Below are 12,275 nucleotides of genomic sequence, written 5' to 3'. Positions count from 1 at the left end.
AACATTATACTGACAACTAAGAAAGAAGTAAACAATTGGGTTGCCTCCCAAGAAGTGCTTGTTTAACGTCACTAAGCTTAACGTACCTTGCCTTACCTCACAGGGGTTCATAGATGAAGGTTGCCCTCTTACCCATAGCTTGAAAGCATGATGAGCAAAGTCACTTCAAGGTAAATGGAGAGTTATCGGGCTTGGTACCACCTAGCGGAGGTTCATCCAACTTGTTTGGTTCACGCACCTCCCAACAGCCTTGGGGTATTTCCGGTGGTGTCTCCTTGCCCTCTTCATCTTTTGGAGCACCTTCTTATTGATCCCCAGAGTAGATGGTACTTTTTCCGTTGAACCAAGCATCATTACTTCCTCGTTGTCCACCTCTTAGTCAAACAAACCCTCGTACAGGTCCGGATTGAACATTTCCTGTATATATTCATCAACAATCTCATTAGTATCAAGAAAGTAAAGAGTATCATCAAAGTCAAGAGAATGTCACATGGCTTCGGTGAGTCGGTATGTTACCTTATCATCTCCAACCCTCAGTATCAACTCCCCGCCGTCCATGTCAATCAATGCCTTGGAAGTGCGCAAGAATGACCTCCCAAGTATCAAAGGTACATTCGCATCCTCATCGACGTCCAATACTACAAAGTCTACATGAAATATGTACTTGTCCACCTAGACAAGCACGTCTTCAATGATGCCCCTTGGATGTCTCATCGTTTGGTTCGCCAATTGCAATGCCATCTGAGTAAGCCTAGGCTCTCCCAAGCCTAGCTTCTGAACGAAAGTATAAGTCATGAAGTTGATACTGGCCCCTGAGTCCGCCATTGCTATTTCTTTACCCAAATTGCCAATGATGCACGGAATGATGAAGCTTCCCGCGTCTTTCTTCTTGTTTAGCATATTCTTTTGTAAAACCGTCGAGCAAGAGGCATCTAAGATCACTGAAGCATTCTCCTCCAACTTTCACTTATTGGTCAATAAGTCTTTCAAGAACTTTGCATACTTAGGCATTTAAGACAATGCCTCAACAAAGGGAATGTTGATGTGGAGTTGCTTGAACAAACTCATGAACTTCTTGTATTGTTCATCCGCATGGTCATTCTTCAATCTAGTGGGATAAGTGATTCTTGGCCTAAAATGTGGGGGTGCCACCTCCTTCTCTTTGCTTGCTCCCTCCTCAACCTCTATAACCTCGGGTGCTTCTACATTGGACTTCTCACTCGGAAGCTTACCCTCAACCTCATGACCACTTCTCAAAGTGATCTCCTTCACATGCTCTCTAGGATTGATTTGAGTATTACTTGGTAAGCTTCCTTGTGGTTTTTTTGATAGAGACTTCACAATTTGCCCTACTTGATTCTCAAGATTGTGTAAAGAAGTGGTGTGGTTGCGAAGTGTAGCCTCAACTGATTGAAACCTTGTATCCAATGATTGCATAAATCTAGTAAAAGCCTTCTCTAAATCGGTTATTCGGATTTCCAAGCCTGAAACTCAGTTCTCTATGTTTGGGGCTTGTTGTTGTTGGAAACCCGTTGGTGCCATGGCTTTTTATGGTCCTTGGTTGCTCCACAAGAAATTGGGGATGATTCTTCCAACCCGGATTGTAGGTGTTGCTATATGGATTCCCTTGGTTCCTTATTGCATTAACCACAAAATCGACTTTCTCCACTGAAGATGCATCACCAATAGAGATCAGGCAATCGGAGGAAACATGTTTTTCACCGCATCTAGTGAAAGTAGTCAGGGCTGCCACTATTTTAGAAGTTAGATGTTTTAACTTCTTACTCAAGGATTCCACTTATGCTGCCAATGAAGTTACTGCATCTATTTCAGGAAGTCCGGCCAACTTTTTCATTTCTTGTGCATTCCACTGGTAACTATTCATGGCCATGTCTTTTACTAACTTTCAAGCTTCTTCCGGGGTTTTACTCCCCATTGTACCTCCAGTGGCGGCATCTAGCAATTACCTTGTACTCGGATTCAACCCATTATAGAAAGTCTGAATAATCATCCATTCAGGAAATCCATGTTGTGGGCACCTCCGCAAAAGATCCTTGAAGTGCTCCCATGTCTCAAACAATGACTCTAACTCCATCTGCATAAACGATGATATCTCACTGTGAGGTTTGGCCGACTTCCCCAGAGGAAAGTATCTAGCAAGAAAAGCTTCGACCATATCGTTCCAAGTCATGATGGAGGCCTTGGACAAAGAATGTACTCACTGCTTGGCTCTTTCCTTGAGAGAGAATGGGAAAGGCCTTAACCTAATAGCATCATCCGATACACCGTTAATCTTCAGCATATCACAACTTCCAAGAAGTTTTCTATATGGTTGTTTAGATCCTTATCGGCCAAATCATTGAATTGCGTTGATTGCTGAATCATTTGGATGAATGCTGGCTTTAGCTCGAAGTTCGGAGCTGTAATCGGGGGTCACACAATACTCGATTGTGTGCACAAAATATCTTATAATCTTTCAGAGGGATGTGCATGCTGATTAGGCACAAGAGCCACCCAACTTACTCGATTACAGTCTACATAGACGCATTCATGCTAAATTAGCAGAGGAATACTGACATAGACTCATTTTTTCATTTTTCCATTTTTTTTAAATAAAAAATTTATACATGTCTCCTGAGCACCTTCATACAAAACTTCACTTAGGGATAAAGCAAAATGAACAAAAGAACCAAAAGTTTTTAAAAAACCATTGAGGAAAAAATTTACCACTCTAACACTTTAAATCAAAGCAGTGGGTTAGCTGGGGAAAACAAAGTAGAAGTTCTGTGTCAAAGTTGTGAAGAAAGCAATAGAGAGAAAACATGACTTCCATAAAGCACAAATAACACTACAACTCATTACTATCATCCATTCAAGCCAGGAGGTTCTTAACAATAAATCATAGCTATCACTGGTGAAGTAAGCATGCCAATAACCCATCCCCCCACCTAAAATTGTACATTGCATCCAATGTACACTAATCAGCAAAACAAGATATGGAATTCATAATAATTAAATGATGCAGGAAAGGGAGGGGTAAAGAGACTACCCATTTGGTTGATGAAGATTGTGCAATGAAAGCGGAATAAGTGGACAATAAGGCCAGTAAAGAGGAAAGGAGGTGGGGCACAATCCTTGAAAAGTCCTACAAAAATAAGCAAGGAAATCACGACATGTAAGGAAATCAAAGGGGAAGGAAAACATGCATAATAGTCAAAATAAAAGTAATACAAGTCTAGCAGGGAAGGAACCCCTACTAACAAAAGAAGTTCAACTAGAAAGCCACAAAACAATGCAAAATACAAAACATAAACTCAAGTCCATAAAAGTCTTGCTCCTAGGCTAGGTGGTAGCCGTCAGTAGGAGCAGCAGGTGCTAATGATGTGGTAGTCCTTGAGGTGGTGCAGGAGGATGAGGAAGACCCACGCACGAAAGAGAAAACTTCGTGCATATCCCTTGCCAACTGTCTAAGTGTCTCAGTATTCTCTTGATGTCCTTGACGAAGGGAACGAATCTCGCCCTGAATCTCCTGAAGGTGAAGTTCAACTAGAGGTAGTGCATCATCTGGCTCAGAATCAGACTGTGGTGGAGAAGCAGGGATGCGCTGACCTATGACTGAGTACCGAATAACAGCATATGTGTCACCATGTTTCTCCACCATTCCCATAGAAGACATAGTAGCCATCCCCAAGGGTGAAATTCCACCAACAATGTGCATGTCCCGGGTGAGTTTGATTAAACCCATACCTCAAATTATACATGTGATATACGACCCAGCGAAAATAGATCCAAGGAGTGTATAAGTACCCTGATGAACAAACAACTCTGCAAAGAGGTGACCAAGGTTGATCGGGTAGCACTCAATGATACTGTATAGCATTAGTAAGTCGGAGCATGTGATTACCCCAGTGCTATCACCCCGGCCCCTAATACCTGGACCCAAGAGTGCATGAACATATCGATGCATGGGATTATGAAGACGACATGCTTTCCTTATCTCATTTGTGCACCGGAAAGAGATAATATTCCAAAACCATGTGTGTGTCATAATGGCCGGAAAATCTGTAGGAAGACGATGAAATGTGGGTGTGTTCACGAATCCCTCATCATACAAGCCCAAGAAACAACCCAACTGTGTGTCACTAATGGTGCGCGGTGTCCCAAAGACTTGGAAACTTATCCCGGATGGTCTTACTAATTCGATTGTGCTTAGAACCTCCAAGGTGAGCTCACGGTAAGTCGGATCATTAATTGAGAAAATTCGGTCCCAACCATCATGATTGATTAATTCCGACATGGTCTTGGCAAAACCTAGAACTTCAAGGTCATTACAGTAAATTGTCTAGATAACACCAAAAGGCTTGGACTTCAAGAGGTTGTTGCGTGCTTATGTTGTGGTAAGGCTAAGGATGGCACTCCACTAGATAACACATCGTGTCTTGGCCGCTTTGATAAAACACGCTTGACCGGCATTCCTATAACACAAAACACAATATAAAACAACGATTTTCATGAATATAATCATAGGAGATATCCATATCATCATAGAATTAAGAAAAAATTGAGTGCACAACATTTTCAATGTGAAGAATGAAAAATTCAGCCTTTGCTACAATAACTCGTGAAATTTTTTTTTGCAAGAGTTTCTCCTAGACATGAAGCTTCCCAAAATTTACAACTGAAGGAAAAACTCTAGAATTAAGCACACACCACATCACAACAACCGAATATGTCATTCAAATTTCAAAGATCAAATAAAAACACAACAAAGCCCAAGTTTGTAGCAAAACCTTGAATTAGGGATTGAAAGCTTGGAGTGAAGAAATCCGGCGAAAAAGATGGTAGAACTCTGATTAAATCCCAAGATTGAGTTCACAAGATGGAGGAGAGGAGATTAGAGAAGAAAAAACCAAGAAAAATGGTGGAGAAATGAGGTAGAGTGAAAGAGAAATGAGAGAAAACAAAAAGGAGAAGATGGAGGTTGGAGTAGAGACAGAAAAGGGGAAGAATGCCCCTTTAATAGGCTGCCCAGCCCATGCGGGTCCTATGCAGGCGCATGGTGCCCGCATGGGCTGGAAAAATCCAGCCTGAGAGCCTCACGGGTGCCATGCGGGCGTATGGCGCCCGTGAGCGTTTCTGGCCGCGCGCGCCGCGCGGGACCGGGACGCTCACAGGTGATCTCGCGGGCGCATGGCGCCCGTGAGACCCTTAGGCCACTGGGCTTTGGTCCTCATGAGGGGTCCCTTGCAGCCGGAATGATGCCCACAAGGCCCTGGAACATGCCACAAGTGTCCATACGGGCCGTATACAGCCCCTATGGACCTGGAAAATTGAAAAATTACCATGGTTCCTCTTGCGAACTCAATAAAATATGAATTACAATCCCTTAAATGCCGAAATAACAATAAAACACATCTAAACAATACTAATTCAAAGCCAAAGATAAGCGAGCAAGCCTTAGCCTGAGTTGAGCACAACAACAAAAATACAAGAAACTCACAAACATAAGCGTTCAACCACAACAAAGGAATTAAGCAACTAAAAGAAATACGAAAATTTAAAGACGATGAATTTAAAGACTTGGGTTGCCTACCAAGAAGTGCTTGTTTAACATCATTAGCTCGACATACCTTCATTCTTACCTCATGGTGGATCAAATGGTGGGGACTTACCTCCAAGTCCAAGACAATTGCTCCAAGATAGGTATGGCTTCAGTCGGTGACCGTTAACCTTAAATGTACCTTTCTCCAGATGAGTTATCTCGTTGGCACCATGGGAAAAGACTTGTAAAACTGTGAAGGGTCAGTACCACCTTGATTTTAACTTCCCCGGGAAAAGTTGTAACCTCAAATTAAAGAGGAGAAAATGGTCCACTTCCTTGAAGTGCCTACCTTGTTTAATGTGTCAGCCATGATACTCCTTTATCCTTTTCTTGTAAAGAAAGAAATTTTCATATGCCATAATGCGCCATTCATCCAACTCACTTAGTTGGAACTTCCTCTTATGGCTGAATAGATGATGATAGAAATTCAATTGCTTAATAGAACAGTATGCTTTATGTTTAAATTCAATGGGTAAATGGCAAGCTTTCCCGTAGACCAGCCTATAAGGGATTGCTCTAAGAGGTGTCTTATACGCTACCCGATATGCCCAAAGGGCATCATCCAGATGATCTGCCCAATCTTTCATGTACTGACTTATGGATTTCTACAAAATCCGTTTCAATTCGCTGTTAGAGACTTCACCTTGCCCATTAGTTTAAGGATGATACGGAGTTCCAACCTTGTGGAATACTCCATATCGCTTCAGGGTGTTTGCAAACTGAGGGTTACAAAAGTGAGTCCCTCTATCGCTAATGATCGTTCTCGGTGTACCAAACCTGGAGAATAGCTTTTTCAAAAAATTTACTACCACTCGTGCATCACTTGTGGTGGATGCATGTGCTTCAACCCATTTAGAAACATAATCCACAACTACCAAAATGAACTGATTACCTTGGGAACTAGGGAAAGGGCCCATGAAATCAATCCCCCACACATCGAACATCTCACAAGTTTGGGTCCAGGTTTGTGGCATCTCATCTCTCCTTGAAATGTTCCCAGTCCCTTGGCACCTATCGTAACATTGAACAAACTTTTGTGCGTCTTGAAAGATGGAAGGCTAATAGAAACCTGCATCTAGAATTTTCCTGGTTGTTTGGTTGGCACTATAATGCCCCCCAGCGGGACCGACATGGCAGTGCTCCAAGATAGAATACCCTTCCGAATGCGATACACATCTCCTCACTACCCAGTCAGCGCAAGTTCTAAACAAATAGGGATCCTCCCATAAGTAATATTTCATATCAAAGTAGAACTTCTTCCTTTGTTGATAAGTTAGCCCATCAGGACGTGTCCCTGTAGTAATATAGTTTGCAAAATTAGAGAACCATGGAGTTTCTTCTTCTCTCATTATCTGAATGCTAAATAACTGCTCATCAGGAAAGCCATCATTTATCTCCTTTCTCTCCTTGGTGCTCTCTAATGGGATCACAAGGCGTGATAGGTGGTCGGCGGCCAAGTTTTAAGCCCCCTGCTTATCCTTTATCTCTAAGTCAAACTCCTGAAGCAAGAGTACCCACCGGATCAGACGAGGTTTTGCATCCTATTTGCTCAAAAGATATTTTACAGCGGAATGGTCGGTGAACACGATCACCTTTGATAACACTAAATATGAATGGAACTTATCAAATGCAAAAACCACAACAAGCATTTTTTTCTCGGTGGTAGTATAATTCTCGTGAGCACCATTCAATGTCTTGCTTGCATAGCCCCTCAACATTGCCCAAGAACTGCCTCCACTACGAAGTCGCTAGCATCAGACATGAGTTCAAAAGGTAAATTCCAATCGGGGGACACGATAATAAGGGCTTCAACAAGCTTTTTCTTAAGGGTAAGAAAAGCAGTCATACACTCATCACTAAACTCGAATGTCGTGTCCTTCTCAAGGAGTTTTGTAAGTGGTCAGGCAATCAATGAAAAATCCTTGATGAATCTTTTGTAAAAACCTGCATGTCCCAAAAAGCTCCTATGGCCTTCACCGAGGTTGGGGGAGACAGTTGTTCAATAGTGGAAACCTTCGCCTTATCCACCACAATTCCTTGTTGTGATATCTTATGACCAAGCTCAATGCCTTCCTTGACCATAAAATGACACTTTTCCCAGCTAAGAACCAAGTTGGTTTCCTCACATCTGGCTAAGCCCTGCTCTAGACTTTTGAGGCAGAGGTCGAAAGAATCACCCAAAAACTGAGAAATCATCCATCAAAACCTCCATGATATCTTCCATTAGATCATCAAATATGGCTATCATGCATCGTTCGAAGGTAGCTGGCGTGTTACATAGACCAAAAGGCATACGACGGTAAGCAAAAATACCATAAGGGCATGTGAAAGTTGTCTTCTCCTGGTCTTCAGGGGCAATTGGGATTTGAAAGTATCCGGAGAGACCATCCAAGAAACAGTAATATGAGTGCCCTGCTAGTCATTCAAGCATTTGGTCAATGAAAGGTAGAGGGGAATGATCCTTTCTAGTAGCATCATTGAGTTTTCTATAGTCTATGCACACCCGCCAACCTGTGACCGTTCTAGTGGAGACTAATTCATTTTTTTCATTAGTGACCACCGTCATTCCCCCTTTCTTTGGTACTACATGCACTGGGCTCACCCACTCACTGTCAGAGATAGGGTAAATGATGCCTGCATCAAGAAGTTTGATCACCTCACTGTGCACTACTTCTTTCATATTAGGGTTGAGCCTTCTCTAGGGTATAGCCGTTGGCCTATGATTATCTTCTATGAGAATCTTATGTGTATAAAAGGAAGGGCTAATTCCCTTAATGTCTGAGATCTTCCAAGCAATTGATTTTTTATACTTCTTTAACACACTCAGAAGGTCTGAGTTTTGCTTAAGGGTCAGGTCTGAGGCAATGATATTGGAAGTTTTGACCCCTCTGGCAGAAATGCATACTCCAGGTGTTCGGGTAGCGGCTTCAGCTCTAGTTCTTGTGGTTCCTCAATTGATGATTTTAATCTCCCAAACTTCCCAAGATCAATATCCTCGAACCCTCTACACTCATCTTTCGTGGAGCTACCACTATCCATGCACTCTTCCATAGCGTGAATCTAACATCCGGATGACCCTGAGTCACTTTCCAGCATAAGATCTATTTCCTCTTCATCTTGCTGAACTAGTACGCCGAGTCATCGGACTTGTTCCTCTCTTCCACACCGGTGGCGATGGAGGGAGGGGGATAGCTGGAATAAGCTCAACTACTGGCAACACATTGTCAGACTTAATATAATGCGTGAATAGGTCCTGCACGTCATGTTCTTCTAAGGGGACAGTTCTAGCCACATTGTAATACTCAGAGAGTCTCCAACTATCAAGAATGTGTGTACTCATAATTCCCTCTAGTTCAAATGCCGCTAGATATTCAAATGGGAAATTCGAGTATGGGATCTGTAGACAGAAAGCGTCACCCCAACCGCTAGCTACATCCATGATTATAGTGGATAATGAATAACCAAGAAATGTTAAGCAAAAAGAAATATTTAAAGCAGAAAATAATTTCAAATGAATGGAAATATATATACAAAAAAATAAAAAGAAACAAATGTGCAAAATGATGGAAACAATGGCTGAATCAATAATCTCTAAGTTTTCCGAGTATTCCATGTGGGTCCTCGGCAACGGCGCCAAAAACTTGATGCACGATCCGCAAGCGTACAGAGTGGTCACGTAATACCTCTCGTACGAGCATGAGAGGGTCGTATTCCCTGGGCCCAAGGATCTATCCTTACCTCCTGACACGCATCCGAATATGCGTGTAAACCGCAAGTGCATGTTTGTTGAAGTAATAATTACCCCGGTGAGTGGGTAGTCGAATCCACAGGGAACAGGGCTACTAGTACTAACTTCTTCTCTCCTTTCTAGCCTAATGATAAATGGAAAGGTGTGGTGATCTAATGTGTGAAGAAATGAAAACTGGAGACAAATATGCAAGGGTGAAATGGATGGAGATCTCAATCAGTAAAAGTGGGGTATTTGGGCAATGCTTCCCCTAGGATTTAGGTATTAGGTACCGAATGAGCAAAGTGTTTCTATGAAGAGTAAGTTAAGTCGTGGAAATCCAAATATAATCAGATCCGGCCTCCCGATCACCAATACTAGTCCCCTACGAGGTCCCGGTGGAGAAATCGCTCAATCTCAACACCTCACACCACATATGACCGCAAAGCACTCTAGGGATTACAAGAGGTGTATCCGATTCCTAAAGATTGATCCAACCCTAATTCCCGGCGAAGGATCCTAACCCGCTACAAGGTCCTGGCGGAGAAATCTCTCAATCTCATGCCTCACACCAAATATGGTTGCATAGACCTTAGGGAACGGAGATAGAATACACCAATCGGAGGGGAAAGGGGATGCTCACTATCTCATGACTCGCCCTCTCAACCCTCTTCAATCTTGAGATTCTAACCCTAATGGAGACCTCTCTCTCACCAAGGTAACAAATCATGCAAACCAAATAACCAAAAGATCAATAAGGCAAGCAAGCATTAGACAATCAAGATTAAAACTTAATCAAACTCGGATTAAATAGAAACACTAAGCAAATCCACAAAAGATGAGAATCCTAGGGTTCACAAACCCAAATAACCTCTAGGGTTTTAGCTCTCCATGGAGCAATATACAAAACACACCATCAATGAATGAAAGTACATTAAAACCATAGAAATAAACCCCCTTATATATGAACTGATGGCCTTGATGGAGAGCTTCGACGTTTTGAAGGACCCACTCCGAAGCTAGGTTCACCGGTTGGCTTCCTTGATGCGATGACGGAGGAGGAATCGATCAAAGTTGGTGACGAAGAGCCTCCAAAGCCGCAAAGACCTCCTCTCCAAACCCTAGCCGTCTCACCCCTCAAGAGCCGCACAAAAGATGAGAAAGAAAAGGGCAAAACGGCTATTTATAGGCCTTAGATCGCGCCTGTCACGTGCCCTCACGCGCCCGTGTGGATTTTCCACGCGGCCGCCTGGGCTGCAGGAAACAGTAATTTTGCTGCAGTACTTTCTTGAGGCCAAACACTCTTCTCTTAAGGCCACATGTCCGGGCACACGTCCATGTGGTAGGCTATAAAACTTTTCTTCATCGACGTATATTTGAGAGGTCTTGCAATCTTCACAAAGAGAAGGAACATGAAGATGTGGCTGCCTTTGTGCCCTTCCAACTAGTGAATTGACTTGAATCTTCTTGGAAGTTGGCACACATCTCCACGTTTATGAACTACTCTCGTGTCTTGGTCCTTGAATTGAACAAGAACTCCCAACATTATGTCTTTATAGCCCATCTTTGCTTCCTTTTTACTCTTCAAGGCATTCACAACCTATATGCATAAAAGAACACCAAATACACAATATGAGACAAAAACCATGGTAAAAATGATGCTCAATGCATGTAAAACATATATAAAAATATGTCTACTCAAGCACTTATCACTTCCTCTTCACGTATTGTCTAGCCGAAAGATTTGAAGGGTTTCTCTAATCTGTTAATTAAAATGAAAGAACTACAAGTGGAGTCTAAAGCAAGGCAAGGGTATAAAATCAGGGGAAAGAAATGGTCACGGATGCGGATTCCATAGGGGCTACTAAAGTGTAAAGGATGCTAAGAATGTCATGCAATTGAGGGCTTGGACCTAGAGATTTCCTAAATTAGATCAACCCGATGGTCACGGCAATTAACCCCAAATCGGGTATAAGTATTGATACGGAATTTCTTCAGATCAAATCCTCATACGATTGCATTAACAAAGCAGAAAATGCCTAATTAGAGCCGGAACACATCTTGGTCCAGCCATAATGTTAGAGGGATACAAAATACCCGAAGGTCACGGCTTATTCGTACATGAATCCCTTCCAAACTTGGTGTGTCTAGTACAAGGGCAATGGTCACGCTACCAAGTACAACCTAGGATTTGGTTTACAGAGTTCTCATCTAAGCAACACATCAAATGCACCAAGAATGAATCACAAACACACAATAATTGCAATAGACAAAATTAGTTCATCCAAATACACAAGTACACCCCAAGGTTCACTGGCATCCGGTGACCTTGCGGTCTACTTGTCCATGGAAACAAATACAAAGAATAGGTCCATGAAAACAACTACAAATGGCATAAGAAAACTCCCTCAAATAATAGAAGTGGGATGACAAGCCAAGTGAGGTGGAAAGCTTCCATGGACGCCGCGATCGGGGTGGCTTCCCTTGTCATCTACAAGCTCCCAAAGAAGAGATAGATGAAGATCTAGCCAAACCAAGATTCTCCCTTTGATTCCTCTTCTCCAAAACATGTGATCTTGCCTCCTCTGAACTGGTGGGAGTCGGCTCCAAGAACTCCCCCCAAAAACTTTCTCCAAAAACATCCTCCCCCTTTTGCCGTAGAAATTCAGTCCAATATATACCCCGTCAGGTCTATACGAGCTCCATGCGGGCACATAGAGCCCGTGAAGCTCACTGCCATTTTGCACAGAAAAGGTGTCGGTGTTAAAGTATTCAGCTACAATGTTTACCTACAGTAACTAAAAATTGTGAATTTCCAACAAACCTCACGGGCACTCATGCGTGCACATGGACCCTGTGAAGCTCACAGCCAAATGCCCCTAGCATGAATAGTGACTCCACTACAATACCTATACAGTGCTAGATCCCCAAAAATGCCGTTTTTGG

The 12,275-nt window shown here is 42.6% G+C and overlaps 1 non-coding gene across 1 annotated transcript; it reads left to right on the top strand.

The window, feature by feature from the left end:
* The first annotated feature begins 2,021 nt into the window (after window positions 1-2,021).
* On the top strand, window positions 2,022-2,127 carry LOC120254115. The gene has a single exon (XR_005534529.1). It is a non-coding gene; the product is annotated as a small nucleolar RNA R71 (small nucleolar RNA).
* Window positions 2,128-12,275: the final 10,148 nt, after the last annotated feature.

The sequence above is a fragment of the Dioscorea cayenensis genome, unplaced genomic scaffold (genome assembly GCF_009730915.1).
Source record: "Dioscorea cayenensis subsp. rotundata cultivar TDr96_F1 unplaced genomic scaffold, TDr96_F1_v2_PseudoChromosome.rev07_lg8_w22 25.fasta BLBR01000346.1, whole genome shotgun sequence".
Lineage (NCBI taxonomy): Eukaryota > Viridiplantae > Streptophyta > Magnoliopsida > Dioscoreales > Dioscoreaceae > Dioscorea > Dioscorea cayenensis.
This window is presented reverse-complemented; position numbering and strand designations above follow the sequence as displayed.